Raw genomic sequence first — 14,858 nt, 5'->3', positions numbered from 1 at the left:
AACGGCAGGTAGCTAGATAAAAAGATGATTGCCAGTCTCTTCCCTACACGCTTCGGGTCCTGCACCTGGGGCACAACAACCCCAAGCAGAGCTACAGGCTGGGAGAGGAGTGGTTGGAGAGCTGCCTGGCAGAGAAGGACCTGGAAGTATTGGTTGATAGTCGGCTGAATATGAGCCAGCAGTGTGCTCAGGTGGCCAAGAAGGCCAACGGCATCCTGGCAGTGAAGCAGTGTGGCCAGCAGGGCTAGGGAAGTGATCATCCCCCTGTACTCGGCTCTGGTGAGGCCGTACCTCGAGTACTGTGTTCAGTTTTGGGCCCCTCGCTACAAGAAGGACATGGAGGTGCTTGAGAGAGTCCAGAGAAGGGTGATGAAGCTGGTGAGGGGCCTGGAGAACAAGTCCTACAAGGAGCGGCTGAGGGAGCTGGGCTTGTTGGAAAACAAACAGCTTGGAAAAGAGGAGGCTCAGGAGTGACCTTATCACACTCTACAGGTACCTTAAAGGAGGCTGCAGAGAGGTGGGGGTTGGCCTGTTCTCTCACATGCCTGGTGACAGGACGAGGGGGAATGGGCTAAAGTTGTGCCAGGGGAGGTTTAGGTTGGATGTTAGGAAGAACTTCTTTACTGAGAGGGTTGTTAGGCATGGGAATGGGCTGCCCAGGGAAGTGGTGGAGTCCCCATCCCTGGAGGTCTTTAAGAGACGTTTAGATGTAGAGCTCAGTGATATGGTTTAGTGGAGGACTGTTAGTGTTAGGTCAGAGGTTGGACCTGATGATCTTGAGGTCTCTTCCAACCTAGACAATTCTGTGATAAAAGCCAAGCTAGAAAATGGAACGGAAAAAGGATTTCTCTTCATTTGGAACTTCAAAAGCAATTGGAACAGTCCTCTCCTCACTCATCTACACCAAAAGGATTATATGGGTGAATTAGATTTTCTTGTACAGCAGATGACAATTCAACCATTCATTTTGACTAGAAGATGTTTGTCGAAAGCCTTTCTTGACTCCATTTCCGTGACGAAAGGTATGCATTGTTTGGTTCCCTTCCTTGCCTCATAGTATCATTAAGATGATATGCAAGCCATAAGACATTTTCCCCCCATTAAATACACAATGGTCTTTTCTGGTTGTTCCTTCTGTGCTTTCTCCTAGAGGAAGTTCTCTTCTCCGATACATCTCTTGTTGACAGCAAGTTTAAGGAAGTTATTTTGCTGAAATGGTATTTTTATTACTAAATTTTACATTAGTTAATGCTCAGCAACACGGTAGAAGAAAAACTAAGCACCTTTCATTGGTACATTCTGAGGATGTCAGCACTCGCTGCACACATTGTTATTTGCCAAGCCCTTGATCTTCCTACCAAGCACAATCATTCAGATTGCACCCACTCTTGTCAGCGGCCTCCCAAAAGGCAATTAGTGGTTTGCTGCAATATTCAGTCCTCCTGCCATAACCAGCCAGCGATGAACCCACAGGCCCTAGTGAGGAAAGGCAGGGCTTACACTCCCTGACACCCAACCAGCACCCTGTACAGCGTACGCCGCTGCTAGGCACCCATTCGCACCCTAACTGTGCTCAGATTCTTGTCCTGATGAAGTTCTGTGAATGGGTATTTTTTTATTTTTTTTTAATTCATCCTTTTCTCTCACATTTCTTCTGGTCCATTATTTCCCCCTATTTGACTTTAGATGGTCTTCACTTTCTCTTGAGCCATTTTCTGCTTCTTGCTTTCTCCCACCCACTTGTACTTTCTGTTCAACAATAACAACAGATTAGACTTGAAGAAACAGGGGTGAAGAAGCCTTGGTGCAACTCCTACATAGCTCCAGCCTTGGGAGTGAACCTTTGACATGCTGAGTATTTAGCTTTTCTGGCAAGACTAATGAAATGTTTTCTCTATTAACAGCTACTTCAAGTGTTGCAGAGAAGGGCTGATGTTTAAATATTGTAATTGTGATAGCAACTGCAAAGGGAATTCCCTATTTTAAGCAATATGCTGACTTTACAGATGACTTACAATAATGGGACCATAACAGAGTGAGAGGCAATCACAGAAGACACTATGACACGGTCAGTTTTGTGCACAGGGCTTACCCTTCCCAGGTCATTTTGCATTCTGCATGGAGCTGGGGAGATTTATCATAGTCTCCAGCAGAAACCACCATGCAGCAAAGCATAAAATTAGTAACTACACCAGCTTCTCAACAGATCCAGCTGCTAGAACTGACCAGGTGTTACCTCAGGCTACAGCTAAAAAGAGGGCTTGGAGGCAGGCACATGCTGCAGTGTGACTAACTGGGACAACAGCGCCTTTCTTCCTCATGCCTTAGCAGTCCTTGAAATTAAAAAAACAAAACAAACAAACAAAAAACAACAACAACAACAACAAACAAACAATGACAACCACCCACAGCTAAAATTAACTATAGGCTTGTATAAAAAACCCCTCAGCCACATTTCTGGTTTATCTTTTTGTTTGGTTTGGGGTTTTTGGAGGTTTCTTTTAGGCTGGTTGGTTTCTTTCTGCTATGATACTCAGATTACAAAGCTTCCTCCCCCTTTTTGTTGACATTTTACAGACAGCCTGTAGTCTACATTCTGAAACCAGTAACTCAGGAAGAAGCCAGAAAAGTTTTTTGCTTGTGTGTGTTTCCCCACCCACCTCCTGCAAAAGACACAACTTTAACAAAATGCTGTCAAACACGATGCTAAAACTAATTATCCTATTGACCATTCAGATCAATCCCATTGTATTCCTGGAGCTTCCAGTAAGGGTAGTTGCATGGCTATCAGACTGTCAGCATCAGCAACTCATGGTCAGTCCACAGAGGGAAATATCTCAGCACTGACAGGCCAAGGGAAACTCTTCATTTCTGAAGAATTCAAACAGACCTGGGTCCACTAGCAACTATCTTGTAACCAGCGCTAGCCATCCTAACAGGAAAGCCACACCATTTCCCCAAACAAGTTGCTTCTGGAAATTGGCTCAGAAGTCCTTACAAATGCCCGTAGAATGACCAAGTGGGCTCTGCCTGCTGCAGTGTCAGCACCACAGAAGCAGGACAGACTGTTAACACAATTATTTCACAGTGTTATTATTAAGAAGAGGCCACAAGTTTAGACTGGGTTTTAGCCTCTAAGATCAGACCTTTTGAAAGCAGTATTAGAAGCAGAGCATTTTTCAACTGTAAGAGTTAACAGCAGCTACTTTGAACACTGATTCCTGACAAGGAGGAGTTCAGACGCTTTCTTCTGCTGAGACCCCCCATTTGTGTGGCTCAAAACACCACAACATGCAACTGGAACTCCAGTCAAAGCACTGGAGCCTCCCAAACCCAGCATGTGCCCCGATTCAGAAACCACCACCCCAGGAACAGGGCAATGTCTCTGGCAGGTCACAGGCAAATCTCCTGAAGGCGACGATTCTGACCACTCACCTCGCAGAGCAATGGCCCAGCATTTACCAAGTGATTCTGGGAGTAACTTCTTCAGGTGCAATATTCAAGCGCCATGCCTCAGCATAAAGAACGCTGGCATCTAGAAGCAAAAGGCAGCAGGTATCCAGCCTCTGTTTTTTAATACACACTAAAGTTGACTGAGGAAATCTACGCTGCCCAAAGAACTAAAGTGAACAGTGCATTTTTTCGTGGCACTTGCATCTGAAAGCCAGCACATCTGAAAGCGTTAAGAACACGGTCACTTCAGTTTCAGCATGCACCCCGGCACCCCTCAGCACTTCCCAAAGGTGCTCTGTGCTACTGTGCTCTTCAGCTTGAATGCACAAAAAAGTCCAGCGCTCTGAAGAGAAATGCCAGCGTTCTCCAGGCTGTAGTTAACGAACACCGAAAACAAGATGGGCAGATTTTTAAAAGGAACGAGAATTTCTTGTTCCTAATAATAAAAATGGGAAACTTTTTTGTAATTTTTATCACATACTCAAGGGAAGAAACAACATGCAAAACATTTCTGTCTTCTACTATACACTAAGGTCAATTCAGAGAAAAAAACCTGCCAAGCCAGGCCCATGGACACAAGCTGCAGGGAGAAACACACAAGAACTACACCTAGTACCAACATGCACGTTCCCTCAAGACCTATTAAGTTTATACTGTTAGTGCTTCAGACCAGCGTGTGAACCACTGGGAGGCACAAAGGAAATTCAAAACGTGGCTTGTTATTATAGTAATAAGTGCATAATAATTATTTATACAAATTATACATGTAAGCATAATCGTAGTTTCAGGACAGTTAACCCAAGGGTGAATCGCCCATCTATATAATCCCTTAATAACATGCTTGGAATGCAATTTGGTAATTCCCCTCCGATAAAGCAGTCATGCTGCCTGCATAGTGACCATTTTTCAGCATTAATTACCATCAAGAACTTGAGTCTCTTAAAACAGCAATGTTTTTGATCAATCCTCAGAACAGAGCGTTACGAACACAAAGCTATGTTTTTCTTGTTTTATGTATTTGTATGCCCTCCTAGCCCTTGTTAGAGCATAAAGTGATAGTGGAGCTACTAAAAATTGGAAAGGAGATGTACTTGTATCAGATATGCCTAAAACTTTTAATGGTATGAATGCCATAGGTGCCCATCTATTAGAATGCATAAATTAATTTTGGGCCCAATGCTCTTCTATGCCTCTTTGGCGTCCTGCCACAGCTTATGACAAGCTTAAAAGTTAAAAATGACAACAGCCATGCTGCAGTGAAAGGCCCCCTGAACCAGGGGAACATGCTGCTCTGCAAACTGCCCCTAAAGTGACATGGAGGGCTGCTGCCCCACGCCAGGAATGCGAGGAACTCTGTGACTCTCTGCACTCTCGCAGCTCGCTGTGCCACAGCGATTCCAAGTGATTCACATTATTTTCTGCCTGTCGGCAACAGCTGTAGAAACATCTCTAAAATGGCTGGCGTGCCCTCCGCCAACTCAGTGCTCCTCCTATCGCTGGTATGGCCATGTGGCCCTCACCTGTCAGCTCTCCTTCAGCAACCCCATCATTAGGACTCCGCAGCGTTCCACTTGGTTAGAAGATGATCCCAGTTAAAGCAATCGCACTTCTGGTTTACCTCAGCCTATCACCAATAAATACCTAAACAACATCTCCAGATCCTGCTATACCCCTACAGATTATCTAAATGCTGATCTTTGTTACACACACTCCAACAGCATAATCTCACTCAGCATTTACTACCCAACTAGGATTACTTAGACCAGAAACACAGATAAGAGCTGTGTGTTCCTGTCACTCACACCTGACCAGAAAGAGGGTATCATCAGCCCTGACTCCTGGAGTTATTTACTGACACTTTGGTATGTTTTCATGCTTCTGACAATCCTTGTATTTCTAATGTGGTTCAGAAATTGAAATGAGCAATGTATCATGATCCCAGACATGTTCCTCTGCATATTTTATATGAAGATGATTAAAAACCTTGAGCTATAGACTGTGACGATGTAAATCAGCACAGCTTTACATGCTGGGATGGAGCTATGTAACTTGGCACAACTGAGGATCCAAATCCCTCGTTTTTAAGCACAATAGAGAAAGAAAAATCAAAGTATTACAAAAAGAACATCGGAGGTCTCTTGTCACCATGCAAAATGAAGAATGCAGGTTTCATTACTGATCTGGCAGAGACTAACTTACCTGCAGTTACTTTACTACATGTCTGGGTCATAGATATTTATATCATTGTGATATGCATGTATCTTTAATTTACTGTGAAGTCATCTTATTTGTGTTTGTCTAGCTTACAACAGAAATAGATCTCTAAAAATAACTTTCTTCCATCATCTTTCTGGTCTCCATGGCAGTTGAATGTATTATTACCCATTTTTCACATCTCTTATTTAAATCATGCAATTTCTGTAAATTTTTATGCCTGCTAATATGTAGAAATAATGAAAAGATATAAATGATTGAAAAGAAATCTCAGTGAAGCTCAAAATGGATATATATATATATATTTTTTTTTTTTTTTAACTTTATTTACCTTTTTCACTTGCATTTTATGCAAGCATCACTCCTTGGAGCCAGATCCTGACCAGTAATAAAGCTACTTTACACACTCCAGTGATGCAAAGCTTTAAAGCTGGCTTACACGGCCAGCTGGGGTCAGGGAACCCCCTCATGGTGCAAAGCAGTGCATCTGGTACTCCCCATCCTCCCCCAAAACAACCCTTGGAGCATATCCTGTGCCCCACCTTGCCACGAGCCAGGATGGCAGCCTTCCTTTTCCAACACACTGCAAACCAGCACAACTTAGGCAGCCTTGCAGCTGCTGCTACACAGAGGAAGCCCCCAACCCTCAGAAGCCCAAGGGCTGCTCTGCTCTGAGCACAGGCCATGCCAGCCTAGTACCTGGGGCCAGAGATTTCAGCTGCGGTACAGACATGAAGGCAGTCACATCTTGTGGTCTTCAAAAGCTAAACTGATCCCAGGCTTCCAGGGCAGATCAAAGGCTGCCGGGTGTTTTTCCACAAATGAGGTAATCCCTTTGCCTTTTTAAAAGCACAACACACGCTGCTTGTCCTAAAAACTGCACACACTGGAAGGTCACAGCTTACAGTAGTGCACACTTCCTTTTCTGAATCTCGTTATTCCCTAACATTTCCACCTTTGTTTTTCCTTTAATCGAGCTCCTTGCCCAGGTCCTTGCAGCAACGCACTCGCACATGCAAGGGAACAGTTCTTTCAGTCCGTACTTCCCTACAGCAGATTCCCAGCGGGCTGAACACAACCACCTGCTGACTCAGTACATTACAGCCTTGCTCTGAATGACCAGCCCCGGCCCCCACACTTTCCTCATGTATCCCATTTAGAAGCTAACTCACTCTCTTCCCGTAAGAAACTAATTGAGGCATCGTAGGTTTTAACTTTAAATGGCTTATGCCAACGACTAAAGCCACACGATCAGATTCTTCCGTCGACAAATTTGACAAATGGATATAAGTCAAATTTGCTTATTTTTGCCCTTAAACAAAACCATATACGGTCTGCAGTGGTAAACCACCACTTTTAATATCCAAATTCTGATTGCTTGCACACTTCATCTTGTACCAAAACCCCGTTACCGACAGCCAGCTGAGGCATGTCTGAGGCCACTGCACTGATCTCTTGCTGCCTTCACACTTCCAGACAGCTCAAGACTAACTTGAAGCTGCTGCTGCTAAGCTCAACTAGACACAACTGCTCTCCTTTCTCATTTGGGTAACAGCTGAGTCCCTAAGCTGTAACTGAGGGGTTTGGGCTTCACTTCTACAGTTTTAATACAGCTTTTTCGTTCATACCTGTATTGCTAGCCTGCCTTTGGTTAAAGGCTTGCGAAGGACCACAATGGCCCTAAGACGCAAACAGAACATATATAACAAAAAAAATCCCCCCAAACCCTCAGTCTATAATCCATTTTTAGGAAAGAATTTGTGCTAAAATGAGGTAAGTGATAACTTTCCAGATCTCCTGTTATCCAGAGTACTATTTTAAGGAGAGTGTGACTGCATTCGCGCTTGTCGCATAGTCCTGCTTCCAATCTCCTGGCAGATCCCCAGCACATTCTGGCATTTAATGCACAGCACTTGTTGGGATGCAGGCCCACTTATCTCCCAGACACATTGACTAAGACTTTCCCACATAAAGTGGCCCACCCTTTACTAGCAAGAGGTCACTCAGTACAATCAGCCTTCAAATGAGAAAAACAATCAGGAAAAGCTTCTGTGATGCCAAAAACGTAGAAGGGAGTAAAATACAACAGGCTCCGTTGTTTGTTTTTATCAAAACTTAGGAGGCTGCAAGACAGATTTTCAACTGGTGCAAACCAGTCAACCAAAGTCAACCAGAATTATTATTTTTTTAAAACAGATTAGGATCTGGCCTCCTAAAGACATTCAAAATTGCAATAGAATAGTTACTTATTCTACAAGTAACATTTACAGTTATTTATTTATTACTCATTACATACAGACTCTACAGAATTTTTGAACGAGGAATACATGTACATGTTTTCTTAAGGGAAACTGCAGCATGGTAGTTCAAAACCTTTTTTTCCCAAGGAATCATCTCTCAGTCAGGCTGAACAAATGACCATTGAAATCTCAAGAGGTGTGGAACCTCTTTGAAAATTCAGGCTTCCTCCTGCTGAACAACGGGCACCCCAAACTAGCGCATGCTGCCAAGCTCCCTTGCTTTCCCATTTTGTGTAACTGAAGTGGCAGAGTGGGAAATAAAATCCCTAGCGTTCCTGACTTCCTTGCTGGTACCCTGCACACCACAGGGTTAAACAAAGGGTGCTCTACTGGCTGATCCTCCTGGATCAGAACACTCACTGACTTCCATAGGCAGATTAGGCCCAAGGCACCTTTCCAAATCACAGAAGCCAGTAATTTGGTAGTAAGAGGGAAAAACTGCTTTCTCCAAGCACAGACTAGAATGATTAGCTCATGCTGCATCCCAGTGTTGCTATAGATGTATATGCCATTAGCATCCTGGAGCCATGAGCTACCCACCAGTGCAAAGCTTTCTGTCTGCAGAGGCTGGCTACAGATCACCCTTAAACACTTTAATTAAATATTGTTTAGTAAGAGAAAAGTCAGTGAAGGCCCTTGGGAAGAAAATCTTATAATTAGTTTAGACAGAAGTTAACATTTCCAAACTCAGATACCCAACTAAAACCTGTAGGTGTTAAAACAAACTTATCTCCAGTAGGATAATTAGATATAGCAGGCAGCACTCTTTCTCTTCTAAGCTAAAAACTAGAGGAGCTACTTGCTGTAATTAGCTGGAGCATTTGTGGTATCTAGGGGCTAAACAAAATTCATTTCATGAGTGGAAAAAATAAGCATTTGGTCATATTGCACAGAACTGAATTATCTGTTCTGTGTTACTACAGTAACCACAAATGAGCTTCATTGTAAAGCAGGCTCCAGACCTTCCCAGCTAGCCAACACTTCCAGCACCGTACGCCACAACATACACGCAGCTTTCTTGCTCTTTCTTACAGAACACAAGGCTCCCTTTCATCATGTCACAGGAAGAACCAAAAGCAGGTCACATCCATGCCATTCTATAATAAATCAGCCAACAGAAAGACAAAATTAATTCAGGATCAGAGAGCAGTAACTTACAATAGCCAAAAAAGCAAGCAGATCCGAATCACTGCTTGACAGCAAGAAGACTCCACAGCACCTTGTAGAAGACCTTGACCATGTACTTGGGACCAGAAGACTACAGGGAGCTGAATCCCACAGTGGAGATGAAAGCCTTCCCAGAGGTGCCAGTTGGTCTGGCCTGGGAGAAATGTCTGCCCAATATCAAGTTCAGCAGTCAGTGTAACCTTACAGCGCCAGGCTGCCACAGGGAGCCGCCGCGTCCCCTCTGAGCACCTCGCAGCAGCTCACTGCCACCAGCGCCTCCGAGCAAGTGCAAAGCTGAAAATGACGCCCTGCAAAGCCCCAGGCTGGGGCGGGGAGGGATGGGATGCGAGCTTTCCTGACCTTCGCAGGCATCCACCCCGAGTCCTGGATCACAAGGTACTAGCGTGGCCATCATCTTAACATAAAGTTGCGTTTTAAGAAAGCTGAATGAAAACTTTCAAAGCCAGAATTAAAGAGTCTAATTCATAGGGAGTAAGGCTAGGCAGGATCACAGCCATTCAGCTACTTTCTGTAGTGGAACTGAATACACGAAGCATGAACACCTCATTTATTAAGTTGGCTACTTCCAACAGATTAACCTGTGTGTTATCCAATCATGTGGGCAATGAAGCAGTAAATAAAAATTTGTTTTGTTTGCAGTAGGTCTGCATATCTTCATCTCTGATTACATCTTCCATCATATGATGACAGCCAAATTAAATCTTTTTAAATACATATGCAACTACAAATCTTCACAATCTATCACTATATCACATACAGCCCCTCCTATAGCCCATTTGCAGAGCCCACCCCTGACTGAAGCAGTCTCAGGGATGGCTCCACCCTCTCACAACCATGCTGAGTCATGATTCATAAAACCAAACCTGGTGGCTACTCTCACCATGTAACGGAGCTGTCGGTCAATTCCTATTCCTTCTTCTTTTTTTTTTTTTTCCCCATTTTAAACAAGAACAAACAAACAGACCATGACACTTTGAAAATTCTTTTTTGCACGTCTTATTCAATGGCAAGTCCACAGCCTCTGCAATTACTTGCAAAAGCATTCCTGTTTCATATTGTTAGACATATAGTAGCTCCAAGCAGTATGACTTTACCAGAGCAGAAATGTTTTCTTGTTATGTACAGCTGTGGATATGTGAGCAAGAACAGGAGACTCAATCCAAGAACATCTCTGAATACATTTCACAGATGATAGGCCAATTGCTCAGCAGGTGTAGCTTCAGGATCTGGCCACTTCTTCCAAAGAAACGAACAGCATATGTTTTGAACTCCAGTAAAGAGAAAAGCTACTTAATTTGGAACATTTACCTGTGAACAGATTCAGAGCTGTATATTTTTAGATCTCTGAGCAGAGTATTAATGACACACCTCTCCTGTTCCAACGGCATGACTGGTATGGCCTGCTCGTCTATTCGTAGTCTCTAACAGGTGTGTGTTAGCATCTGTTGGCACAAGATTTTCATGCTGAGCGTCTCTTCTGTTTGGTTCTTGCTGCCCTCTTCATGTAAGAAGGTTGCTGAATAAATCAAACTGACATACCATTTCTTTTTGAAGTTCTAATGCTTAGCACATTCAAAAAATTGTGAAATAAAAATGACTGCACAACAGCATAACACGTTTCTCTAGTGGAAGCTGTGACATGTCAAAGAGATTCTTGATGCGTCTAAAAAATACCCTGCTTGAAAGAAATATGTGTACAAAAATATAAAGAGAAAAGCAAGAAAAAAGCAGAAAAGCATGAAAAACTAAGAACATCCTCAAGTTTTCATTGTTCAACATGAAAACATTATTTCAGAGAAGAGGCAAAGAATGATGCTGAAAAACAATAGTTCCAGATACTCCTCAACCTTAATCTGTCCTTGGCCACACAAAGATGTTTCCATTCCTGAGCACAAAGATTAGAGATGGGTGTTTATCTTTTCTTAATGACATATATTTTTACTGCAAGTAGAAATAATGCTTGCAGATGCAAACTTACCCTCCCTTGCCATCTTTCTGAACTATAAAATCTGTTTTGAACTCAACCATCAAGCAAAGTTCTTCCCATGCAAAGCTAAGCTTTTTAATGAAAAATGGACAGTAAGAACTGTATCAGGAATTAAACAATAGATGAAAAAGAAATAAAGCTGGACATCCTAGGAAAAAAAGCTGACTGCTTAAATAAACAGATTAATCTGTATCACTCTGTTAAAACTGTTAAATAAGATGAGATCTACTAAGCATAAATAAAAAGCCTTCCATGCAGCATCTCTGTAACCCTCTTTTCATTAGAGAAAGGCAAAGCCTTGAAAGGTCCAACTGTAGTTGCTGCAACATTGTACTCACGTTCATTAGAAAAACAAATTCACAACTGATCATTTTAAGAGTAATAATAAAAATCTGACAAATGAAAACCACATGTGAAAAAAAAAAACCAAAAAAAAACAGCACTGGGGAAATCAGCCTTCAACGCAGTCTCCTTGCAGAACACTGATTATACCTCGGTGCCATTTGATGGTACACACGTTTCAGCTCCAACACTTGGTTCACCAGGCAAGTGTTACTTGGTGATAACAATCAGACACGAGATGATTTCTAAGTTGTAAACACACAAGAAAGCCAGAGAGGATGACTAGATTTTCATGTTTTATATCTCTGGGCTAGATTCCCTCTGGTTTGACTTGGGCAAGTTGCCATGAGCTCATGCAGAGGTAAGGGACCATTGTACTGGCAAACACCCCAGCTCCATCAGCTGGGAACGGGAGCAAGCCCACAGCACTAGCTCGTGTTTCAGAAATGCCCTATATGGCTCTGCACAGCTTCAGTCATGGAGCACCAGCCTGCTCTCATCCCAAGTTTCCACTGCATGGTGTGCATCACACACCACAGAAATTGACTTTCGTTGCTCTATTTCACAGCCTCTTCATTTAACTGACAGTCAAAAAGATCCAAGGTGCTGCTGCTGGCTCCTCACACTGGTTCAGGCCATGCAGCTCCTACAGCCAGCACATGGCGGTTTACAAAGGTTTTCCTAGAGATGTGAAAGAGCGAGCAGGAGGCCTCTGGTCAGAGATGCCAGCCTGGATTTGGAGCTGACTCATGGGTAATGGGCAACGATAAACTATTGTATTGGTTTTTAACGTGTGCCCACATCAGATGACTAAGGAATTTTGGTACCTATAGAGATTAACTGTCTAGATACCCTTTGCAATGAGCCTTAGACATCTGCATAAATAGGCCTCCTCATCTGCGTTCCACAAAATATGCCCCTGCACTCCTCACAAGTGAAATGCATTGCTTATTTTACAAGTAATCCAACTATAAATATTAAATGCCGTAACTGATGCACATTAAAAATAAATCCATCCAATAAAGGAGGTTTAACTGATTAAATTTTATATACATTGAAGGAAAAACAAAACATCTTTTATGAAATGGCTTGGTACGCCTACATAAAAGGGCTGTCCGAAAGATGGAGAGCAGCGTTCAGGTCTCCATACATGTAGCATGAGTGCTTTGCCCCCTGTCTGCTCCACTTGTGTGCAGGCAGAGTTCGGTAACACACAATAATTCCCAGAGCTGTAGGATTCATGCCACGACAGGGATGAAACAGCATCTGTAAAGCTTTTTGCCACAAAACTGCTGCAAGCTCCCATTTCACACAAAAATGCTGCATTCTGCTTTTTTTTTTTTTTTTTTTTTTTTTTTTAAGTCATTTACCGCACTTAACCTGCATTACAGAAAAATGCAGAAGGGGCTACTCTCCTAAAACCTGCCCTCTTTTTTAGTACCAAGCTTATGCTACTGCATGAAGCAACAAAACATTCCCTACCCATTTTATTTGTTCAGCGCTGGTTGTGTCATGTCAGGCAGCCAGCGAGCCCACCCGCTCCCCAGAGCCCTACAGCCACTGCTAAGTCATGCAGGCATCACAACAGCCATTGCTGCTTCACCGAGAAAGGGCTTCGTGGAGAACATCCAACGGCAACGGGAAATAACCCTGCTTCAGGAATCGCACCTAGCTGCCTTCACGCTCACCCTGGCTCGCTCTTTCTCCTGTGCCATTTTCACCTCCTCTCTCCCTCCAGAGGCTTCTGAGTACATGCAAGAAAAGGTTTTCTGCAATGGCCTGAGGAGTCACAGCCTCCCCTGACATCTTCACACGGCTGATATCTCTCTGAATAAATTACCTGACACGACCGGCCTCTATAATCCTGCAGCTCGGGAGCATTGTTCCCCAAGACATCTTTCAGGACAATACATTCCCAGGGCTGAATGAGTAACAGTTATTTTTTTCTAAAGTAGCTACACAGTTCAGTAAGCAGGTTTCATAATATTTCTACCTGTCAATAAGGCTGCACCGTATGCTCCAGATCTCGACCGTTTATGTTAATTCCCTCTTACAGCAATCTTGCTTCTGATATCGAGCATTCAAGCATTAGGTTTTATACCTAAGGATGATGGTGTGTAGGTACAGTCTAGAAATACAAGTCCTTACTCACCTTCTTTAAACACAAATGCCATTTTATAACTAAAAACATCAAAATTACAAATGGAATTGCTTACTCTGTTTTTGGCTCATGCACTTGGACAGTAGAAAAATCATTCTTGAAAGAGGGATAGCTAAATAAAAGGTCAGCCCCCAGTGCCATGAGCAAGGATTTTTCAGAGCTGCTGCAGTCCCACACAATCTAGCAGAAGCCTGCCATATTTATTTATTTTTTTTGTTAAAGCAGGCCTGTATCCATCACATTGCAACGGCTGTCCACAAAATAATGAAATCGGGGCCATGCATCATGCCCGTCGACTGTGCCCTCACTGGAGGATAAAAGCGCGGAAGGGTGCTGCATGCAGGGGATGGGGATGGGGTTGGGGATGGGGATGGGGATGGGGATGGGGATGGTCACAGTCACAGTCACAGTCACAGCAGCTGAAGGTGAGCGGCACGGCGGGGGCATCGCTCCCACTCGCGCATACAAAGCCCCGCAGCCCTCCAGCCCCCGCCCCGCTGCCCTCCCGCCCGGGCCGGCGCCGGAGAGGAGCCGTGGGTGGGCGGGAGGTGGGAGAGGAGCCCTACCTCGGCGGAGAGGGGTCCCCCGGCCAGCCCAGCCCGGCAGCAGCGGCGGCGCTCCCGCGGCGCTCCCGCGGCTCTCCGCACCGCGGCGGGGCGTGCGGCTGCGCGGCAGCACCGGGGAGGGGAGGGAGGGAGGGGAGGAGACGGCAGGGGCGGCGGCCGCGGTCCCCGGGGAGAGGCCGGGGCCTCCGCAGGGCGGAGCGGCGGCGGAGGAGGAGGAGGAGGAAGAGGAGGAGGAGGAGGAGGAGGAGGCCGGGGGGGCTGAGACTGCGGCGGTGCTGCGGGAGCCGGCCCTACCTGTGCGCGCTGCCCGGGCGGCGGCGGCTTCTCCCCGCTGGCTGCAGCGGGCGGCGGCTCCCGCAGCCCCCGGCGCTGCTGCGCTGCGCTGCGCCCGGCCGCGGGGAGGGGCGAGCCCGGGGCGGGGCGGCCGCTGCCGGCAGCGGGGGCTGGCGGCGGTGCTGGTGCTGCTGGTGCTGGTGGTCCCGCGGCCTCCCCGCGCCCAGCGCAGCCCCGGCCGCCTCCCCGCGGCCCCTCGGTGCGGTGCGGAGCGGCCCGGCCCTTCCCGCCTCCTGCCCCTGTGCGCTGGCTCCGCGCCCCTCCTCCCGTCACCTCCTCGCCCATCGCGCAGACAATGTTGGCTCGCCCCCAGC

The 14,858-nt window shown here is 45.3% G+C and overlaps 1 protein-coding gene across 1 annotated transcript in view; it reads right to left on the bottom strand.

Annotated features, from left to right (window-relative positions):
• The window catches only part of SPTBN1 (spectrin beta, non-erythrocytic 1), a 135,194-nt gene extending 120,902 nt beyond the window's left edge, over positions 1 to 14,292 (bottom strand). Inside the window, exon 1 of the mRNA XM_032185876.1 lies at positions 14,212 to 14,292. The gene's annotated coding sequence lies outside the window, so the exon portion shown is untranslated. The remainder of the gene's footprint in view (positions 1 to 14,211) is intronic.
• Positions 14,293 to 14,858: the final 566 nt, after the last annotated feature.

This window comes from Aythya fuligula, chromosome 3 (genome assembly GCF_009819795.1).
Source record: "Aythya fuligula isolate bAytFul2 chromosome 3, bAytFul2.pri, whole genome shotgun sequence".
Taxonomy (NCBI): Eukaryota; Metazoa; Chordata; class Aves; order Anseriformes; family Anatidae; genus Aythya; species Aythya fuligula.
Note: the sequence above shows the minus strand (reverse complement) of the source record. Positions and strands in the feature narration are given on the sequence as shown.